This window comes from Monopterus albus, unplaced genomic scaffold, assembly GCF_001952655.1.
Source record: "Monopterus albus unplaced genomic scaffold, M_albus_1.0 scaffold124.1, whole genome shotgun sequence".
NCBI classification, from domain to species: Eukaryota; Metazoa; Chordata; class Actinopteri; order Synbranchiformes; family Synbranchidae; genus Monopterus; species Monopterus albus.
In genome coordinates, this window is record NW_018128004.1 from 769,356 (window position 1) to 778,771 (window position 9,416).

Consider the following 9,416-nt stretch of genomic DNA (forward strand, 5'->3'; position numbering starts at 1 on the left):
GATGCCCATATGGTAGTGTCATCAGCAAACAAAACCACTTTCACTAAATCAGAAACCTTACATATATCATTAATGTATAATATAAATAATTTAGGTCCCACAACAGAACCCTGAGGCACTCCACATACAATGTCCAGCTCACTCGATTGGTATTCACCCAACTTCACAAATTGACGCCTCTGTGTCAAGTAACTTCTAATCCAGTTCAAAACCATTCCTCTGATCCCATATTTTTCTAACTTATCCATTAATAACTCATGATTGATTGTGTCAAATGCTTTTTTTAGGTCAATAAATATTCCCATCGTGTATTTCCTCTCATCCAGCTTTTAACAAATCCTTCAAGGGAGATGGTGGAGAAAGCTATTGAGGTGCAGGGAGGAAGAACTAAAAGTTATCCAGTAAGAACCAATGTGCTGGGGAACCCTTGCACATGTCCATGAGAATGCACCTATTTCCATGTGAGTCCATCCTTAAGGTGGGAGTCCATTATCATCACAATGGGCTAGATGGTTATTCCTGCCACATAAGGCTGTTGGCATTGGAGAATCACAGTGGGGAGGTCAGAGGGAGGCCGAGGGAGAGTCACAGGTCAAAGCTGGACAGGCGGGGGTTGATTGAGGTACTGGATTATATTGGAACTTTCCAGACTATGACCAGCAATTGCATGTACTGTAATGATGCAATAATGAGACTAACTGTCATGTTATACAATAATAAGGTATGCTAAAGTTGTTATAGGAGCAAGCATAAATCAATTAACAGAATTATTTCTGAGACTTTCAAATTACTCTCTGCTTTCACAGATTTGATTGGCTTTCTTACTGTGTTTTGATTCTGTGCATGTGCCCAGAAGATGACAGAATAATCCAGTTGCAGAGCTGTGCGTATGAAAAAAAATCTGATGATTATGTGAAGTATACATATTTTTTGACAGAGACGGCAACAAAGCACTCGTGTCACAAATACCGCTTAAAGTAAGAGAAAGCATTTTAATTAATTTTGATCAATTATTGTCATGTTCCTCTTTCCTAAAACCAAAGCACAAAAAGGTAGCAGGCAGGTCTTCAAAAAAATCTGCCTTTATTTCCTTGCAGAAGACAGCACCTTGTTAACCCACCCCCCACCCCACCACCATATTCTGCCTTTGGTCAAGCACTATGTTTCTTACCCTATTTCCTTTGACATTGAACATTCTTGTGGACATTCCCTCTAAACTGACTCAATTAAACCTGAGCTAATGGCAATGTGAAATTGCCGAGAACCATGCAAATCAAACTGTTCTTTGTATTCAAAATAGTGCAGTTTTTTCTGTGCCTGTAAAAGTACTGAAGTACTGGGGTCACAGGACACGTGTTTATTTCAACCGATTTTCACCCATCATGAACATAGCCCTCTAACTCATATAGAAACTAGGTTTGTGTGGTTTCATGCTATATGTGAGGTTGTCTAGGCTGAAGGTGACTGTGGCATGGTCATGGAAGAGCTGAAAGTCACCTAGTAGGAAAGAATTTTTTTTATGCTTTATGTCTCACCACACAAGTCTCTGTGAAACAAATTGCATCAATTTGGAACAAAGAATTTATATAATCAATCTGTGTCTTTTAGTGTAATAAATATACACAGCACATGTGAAGTTAACTGCATTCTATGCTAACACTTATTAGCTAAAGCTATTTTACATTAGCAAACTGTCATTTCTCGCTGAAGAACAGTAAACTGATGAAAAATGTAAAATGTTCATGCATTTCTTTAACCATATGCATCATGGTCACATAACTGCTACTGTAAGTATCCCTCTCTGAGCTATATGAGCAATATCTTCCCGTTAACCCAATCTACAAAAAGGGAGTGTGTTTGATCCTATTAGTCACTGGGTGCTCTGGTCACCTGAGCCGCATCCTGACAAAGATGGCATTGATCAGAGCTTCCACAGCTCTCCTCCTGCCCAAATACAGTCAGATGCCTCACTTCTAGTGATGGGATCAGAGGGCAAAACAGCAGGAGTGAGGGATGGTGTGGCAGGTCATGGCTGACTCTTTTTATACAGCATCGTTAAGTTTAATGCGAAGCTCTGCAGCGCGTCCGTTTTCTCACCTCCCCCACTTCTATCCTGATTATCCTGGCCCCAAGCTGTGGCAGAAATACAGAGGCAGTAACAGTCAGAGAGAGGTGTGACTCTGAGCTAAAAGGCCTTACACAGCTATTCAGAATAATATTCAATCGTTCAGGTAGATGTATTGCTCAGATCGTGTACTGTAGGCCTATTTTGTGGTTAATAGTACAATATGGGACTCACTATGGTACTGCACAAAGATCTAAATGTAATTGTAGCTTTGATGAGTTTAGTGTGTGTGTTTATGTGAGAGAGAGAGAGAGAGAGAGACAAAGAATCGGAGAGGTTCGATGCATGTTCTAGGTCTGGTGTCATATTTTGTGCCTCTCGGGCACAGTGTGTATCCCAGGACTTCCTGCTTTATTCATCTCTGATTCATTTGTTTTGGTCCTCAGTCTCACACTTTGTGCCACACCATACATGCTGCTCACTTATCAGCTAATTCCTACGCATGCCTAGGCCAAGACCAGGAAATTACTAATGTATTTATTCATCAGAATGACAACCGTCTTGTTTGTTTTAGGACACAGTACGCTATTGATTCATTTTTAGGGCAGTTCATTTATCAGGCGAACACAACGTGACCTTAAGCTCTAAACCGGCATCATCCACTGAACTGTATTGTTTTGAGAATCCCATGAACATTGCAGTGTGTGCTGTAATTTCACCAGTTGTCATGAGAGTGTGTCTGTATCTGTTTTCTGTGAGAGGAGTCATCACAGACAGGGCCTGACTCAGAGGCCAGTCGGGCAGCCATCCGGACCCCTTGCCTTCCCCGCCCTGCCTCTACCACACCTCAGTCAAACACACATATTCTCCTTCATCAGCACAATTCACAACAGAGACAAGCTATGAAGAGAGAGGAGCGATAAGGAGGGTTGGTTGTGATAATTCCTGTTAGAAACATGCTCAGTATTGTCCAGTTGTGAATAAACCATGTGAGGCTTCAGCCTGAAAACAAGAACAGCCAGGAATCTTAATTAAGATGGGGCCATGCTTCATTTGTTTTTACCCTAGACATAAATTTTTCCTGATTATTTAATTTTGTCAAGCCTCAAAGATTTAACACTGAACACCATTTAATACTACACTGCTATGCAGTTGTAAATCGCATTCACACAATACAACTGCTTTAGTGAGAACTAATGTAGTACTTAGTTTTTTTTCATTTAACTCTTTCTACATTTCCAAAAGGTTGTTCTAGCACATTAAGAAACGGCATCATACTGTCACCCACTTTCACTTGCCTGCAATTGCTGACCTCTAACCACAGCCTCTGCAGTATGGAAATTCATATGCAAGCCTATATGTGCAACTAACCAGGAAGTAAATAAGACAACTATAATCACATATAGCAAGTGACCTATTTTTTGCTTCTGTCATGTACAGGCTTTGCAACAAAAACAGATTTAATCAACCTTGCTGCCTGTCTTTTATGTTGAATTCCTACTTGTAAAGCAGTCACATATGCAGCAGCCAAAGTAAGATGAAGTTGTGAAGCGGAAGCTATAGGCCATGTTGCGGTTTTTCTACAGGTACGTAGTAACCTATGTGGTTATCTGAGCATCATATTGCAGAATCAGTACAGTGCACTGTATACTTACAAAGTCCCACTAATGCACTTTTGTGCTCACTGGCTAACCTGGTGTATTGGACTGGTGACATCCAGCACATTTATGAGACAGTTGAGCTACAAAGCATTGAATGTTCTCGTTTATTCCATTACTTTTCCACCCTGTGACCTCATCTCTTTGATGTGCTTCTACACTTTAAATTTATTAACATGTTCATGTAACCCCTCTTGTATGTTTAAGTTTTCTGACTTGCTATAAAGTTTCCCATTTGGTACTAATAACATGTCATTTTAAATAGAAATATAGTAGGTTTGGTTAGCACCAGGTCATTAGGTGTTCATTTGAAAAGAGGGTTAGACGTTGTCCCATAGAAAACAATGTCGCCATAGATCCCATGTTCCTCCAAACATGATGTCACTGGATGGATGGAGACACTGTGAGTAACTCTTAATGCCCAACACTCTACACTCCCCTATTTCCAGTGTGCTCTACAAGTAGCAGTATGATTTGTTTGGATGTATCTCTACTTATGTGTGACTCAGTTAACAATCCTTATTCACCATGAGAAGGGTCCGGGCCTGGTTACCCGGCAGCTTTGCACACCTCCACAGCCAAACCAAGAGGGTTCTGTGTGGGCATGCTGACCTGAACCTGGGGGGCTGGGAGGGTTGGTGGGCTGTTTTATGTGGCTGTCTGGGAAGTGAGAGGAATAATAGACTGCTATAATTGGTGCCCCTGATTTCCTGGCAACACTGTGGGCATTCAAGAGGATAGCATGTGTCCGAGCTTGTTTCTATGTGTGTGTGTGTTGGCTGACACAGATGGTTATGGAGCAGGGATGTGATAAACACCCTGGGCAGGGGGATCTCCGTCCAGGAGTGGGCTCCATGCTTTAGTGGTGAAGTCATTGGGAAAAAGCTCGGTTGAGCTGGAGGAGGAACAGGCACACAGACAAACACACACAGAGATATTACCTTACAACATTTGCACGTGAATCAACCTTTTCCTTACAATAAAATGAAATGCACTCCTCCCATAATTCCATTATTTCATTACTAACAAAATCAAACTGGACCGGTTGTATTTCATCAAGCCGTGAGCTGATAAAGAGAAAGGAATCAGAGTGAACATGTTTTGCACAGAGATGGTGTAGAGGTCAGAGCTTCGGCACCTTAGGTCAAAGTGCCGCCTAACCACAGTGTGTGTGCATGTCTTGGTGTCTCGGCTGTTATGTTAGGTGTGAACTGTGGCCCTGTGGAGCGTTGGGTAACACTAGTGATTGCCTAAGCCAGTTGTTGTGATGATGTCGTAACCAGTCAGACCTGGCCAGGGTTTGGCTGTCACGTGACCCTTGTTCTCTGACATCCGCTGTGTCGAACGTCAGGGTGTAAGTGTGCACGCCTGCATGTGTGATCTTGTGTGTGCAGGATTCTGGAATTTTTTTCAGCAAAAAGAACAAGAAATTGTGAATTTGCCGTGTGTATGTGCCATTGGGCAGCAGGTCAAAGGTTGCCTCTGACTCATGGAAACAGGAGCATGTTTTTGTATTCAAGGCTGGAAGGATCACATATCACAATAGAGGTGCATCTCCATTCATCATGTGCCGACCAGATCTGAAACATCTGGTCACTTTTCTTTGTTAGAGAAATTACTCAAAACTAGGTGTTCTTAAAAATATCTGGCACCTGTGAGGGAAGTATGAAGCTTTCTTTTGTGTAGTTCATGGGGAATATTTTTGTATACTTTATGTTTTAGAAGAAAGAGTTTGTATTGTTGAGGAAGAGGCGATGTGGAGGTGCCAGGTCTTAATAAATATTCTTCCGTAATCACTTGCCTTTCATTTTTACAGTGATTTTGTCTTTACTATTAAGAATTCATTGTTCTTGAATGTTCAAAATGAACATTCAAATGTATTTTGTGTGTGTTTGGGACGTGATGCACTAATCACTCATTTTAAATTAACTGATTGTAGGGTCCACTGATGGGCAGCATTGCTGAATTTCACTAAACACACTTATACAAATTGTCAGACACTTTTGTCTTGTTCATATGTTTGTGTGGCACAGATGTACTGAGAGACCACACTGAGAATGATTTGGAAAACTGGGGAAAAGTGACGGTTGGATGGCACTGTGGAGAGTTGTGGTGCTGTGATTTCTCCTGTATCTCTGGACGAGGGCTGTTCATGTTCAGATATGCTGATCAAACCGTATCAGGCCCCTGTGATTCTAGAAAAGTGCTATTCTCTACAAATAGAGTGTATGACTGGCACATGCCAGCTTTCTGTCTGTTCTGTTATATAAGGACGTTTGACATTTTTTACATGGTGATATTCTTTAAATACCTCTTGTACAACTAGCATTTTTTTGTATAACCCTTTAGCTTCTATGGTTCACTACATCTGATTAATTAATACATAAACATGCCTTTGTTGCATCTAATACATTTTTGAGATATTTACATCTGATCAATATATTTCATTATTTGTTAAATATATTAATTTTATGACTAAATGGAAATCATCTGATAGAGCTATAATCATTTGCTCTTAATAACTGAAGCCTACAGTACGTTACCTAATTGTGTTAATTAATAAATTAATAAATTTATCACCACCCAGCCACACTGCTTATGTTTACAGCTACAGTACATGCACATATGTACAATGTGCTTATACAGTGTGAATAATAAATTACATAGAGGAATCATGTATATAACTCAGATAAGTGAAGCCCCGTATGATTTTTTGCACAACTTCTAGAAATAATTTAATCAATTTGAAAACAACTATATAAAGTTATAAAGTTTGATAGGATGTACACATTCAGGGTTTAATGGTCGTAAAACCACCTACATTTTAAGACTTTTCAGTTTTTTCTCTTTAGAGGAACAAGGTGAGAAGACATATTTTATGGACCTGGTAGATTTGGATTCACTGCTATGTTTTTTGTACTTGAGAAGAAATTTATAATGTGCACATATTTTTGGATACAAACCCAACAAAGGAGAGGATTATTATATATATGCGTTGAACATTGTAATTAATATACAGCATTTCTTCATGGAAAACTCATCATCAGTTTCTCTTGTTTACTGCCACACTAAAATTGAATGTTATTTTATCCTTACTTATGTTACAGCTGTTATGCTGAATTGTTAAAAGTAGGGACATGAATCTATGAGCTTTATTTTCATCATGAGTAGATCTGCATTGTATACACAAATTAACAGCTAAATTATACAGACTAACAGGCATGCTGTTCTGTGGAGCAACTTTAGTGATTTTTACCAAATTATAATCAAGGCGTGATCAGTGTTTGTTATAAAATGAGCCTTAATAGTTCATATAAAAATTTGGCAAGATTTTTTAGAGTGCAGAAATCAGACTGCTCTTTTTAAAAATGCAGGAAATAGTTTTGTTTAAACTTATTTATTTCCCTGTTCCTCAAGGCCACAGTGTTTCCAAAAAATAGAAGTGGGGGGGCTTTCTTTTTACTTGTACTGAAAACACAGGATTTTAATAAAACTGTTGTCAAAGGTTTTCAGTAGCTGCTGAGCAAATAATTCTAGCTAATCATTTGCCAAATCTCATGGCTGTTATAAATCTCACCTTCTAGCTTTTTCCTTCTTTGCCAGCTCAACTCAGATTTGACTATTTTACCTTTCCAAATTTTTACTGAACTTATACAACAGTCAGTGTACAACATAATGCTATTTATTACACATATTTCATACATGCACAAATTGCGCAATTTTATCATTTATTTCCAGCCAACAAAGACTTAATTCTATCTCAGACCAAGACAGAAAATCTTCTGAACTGCTTTTTTTCCACACAATGAAAGCTGCTCAGCACAGGTTCTCACAGGTAAATTATAAACACACTTACAGTAGAAATTTTCGGCTCCAACTTCACAACATGTTCTGTAGAAAGTGAAAATATGGTCCCAAAAAGCACAAATCAGTCAGATTTTAACTGGAAAGGCTAAGAGACATCCTGACTCTGAGGCATTAAAACATGTTTTAGACTGCTAGCTTTGAGCTTCTTTGTGGATTTGCCCAAGCTTATGACTCAGTATTGCTCATCGTGTAGGAGACGATCTGCCCGCCATTTCTGAAAACTGTTTCCCTCGGTCTTTGTTCTTGCCTGTTTACGTTTATTTGCTGAACTAGTGGTGTATTTCTCCTGTGTCTTCTAATCTTTATTCTTCTTATGAAAACCCACATTTGACTTTCCATTTGAGTTATGTATTTTTAAATTTGTTTACTAAAGTCTCTGTGGGTGAAGGTGTCTGGAATTTTGTGAAGTGGGGGATGGGAATAGGAGAGGCTTTGTTTCCCTCCAAAAATAAAGAAACATCCTACCTTTAATTTTGATATCAGTGCCCTACGCATTTTATATTCTTTCATTTAAAAAGTGCTTCATCAGTTAGACTTTCTGTCTGCATTATATCCATTCACATGTAGGATATCCATTACCTGGTACAAAGTTAATCATTACTAAAGGGCTTCCTTGTAGTAAACTCAATCATTTAATGCAATTTGGTTTTTTTCTCTCTCACCATAACATAGGTGTGTGTGCGTGTCTCTCTGTGTGTGGAGGTGGGAAGGGACGGAAATTACTTGTCTCCTTCAGAGAAAGTTATCAGCTATAAACTCAACCGTATGTGACATGACTGCCCACGCAGACCTGGCTGAAAATCTTTGAAGTGTCTCACAGCTTTGATGATGCTGTCCCAGCGTGAACAAAAGATGTATCGGTGGAACATGAGGAATGTGGAACATGAAACAATAGTTCAGGGGATGTAAATGATTGTGTATAGCCACAAAAGAAAATAAGTGAAGGGCTTTAGTATGTATTTATTCAGTGATTAATCACTAACTCCAACCCAGGGATGTGTCACTGATTCACTCTTCTAGGGCTTTCTCTGCAGTCTCTTGCATCTTTTTTCTTTTAGATAGAGTGTGTGTGTGTGTGTGTGTGTGTGGTGGTGGTGGAGGGGTTCAGTAGTGTGCTTGTAAGCCTAGTTGTCGGCTAAATCTTGTAAAGGGTTTCCTAATATGGGCTGTCTTACAGGAGCACCCTCCCCCTGTGGGCCATCCCCCACAGGTCTCAGCCAGTGATGACACAGCTCGGGTACGACTCACTTCCTCATTAATTGGCTGAAACCAGTTCTTGCAGGAACCGCCTGTGATAAATGTGAGAGTTCTGAGAAGTCATTCATTTCTCCTCGCTGCAGCGGCAGAGGAGGCACTGCAGGGGAGTTGAACGAGTTCACTGATGTGTGTGTGTGTGTGTGAGAAGGAGAGGAAGCTGAGTTTGTGTGTGAGAGAGGAAGGGAGAGGAGAGCAGAGCAAGAGAATGTGGGCGACTACTGCTGCGACAGCTGCCGTATGAGGACCAGCCAACTTTATTTATGCTTTTTTCTCTTTGTTTAATTTAATTTTACTTTTTAATTTTTTTGCTTTGTTTTGTTTTTTTTAGCAGCACGTCTTTTTGTAGCAGTGGTACAGTCTGTACTTTCTTCTGTGTGTGTGTGTGTGTGTGTGTGTGTGTGTGTGTGTGAGTGTGTGAATTTGTGTGTTGGGGAGAAGGAGCAGTGAGGGCATTGCACTCATTGCTCTCTCTGTCTTTCTCTCGTCTTAGAGAGAGGAAACAGGGGAGACCGACAGTACAGGAGATAGGACGGCATGCCTCCCTTTGTTACTGCCCTTGGGCTGGTGAG

At 40.0% G+C, this 9,416-nt stretch overlaps 1 protein-coding gene across 1 annotated transcript in view; it reads left to right on the plus strand.

The window, feature by feature from the left end:
• The window catches only part of LOC109967062 (vacuole membrane protein 1-like), a 24,606-nt gene that overhangs the window by 10,936 nt on the left and 4,254 nt on the right, over positions 1–9,416 (plus strand). The window lies entirely within an intron of this gene.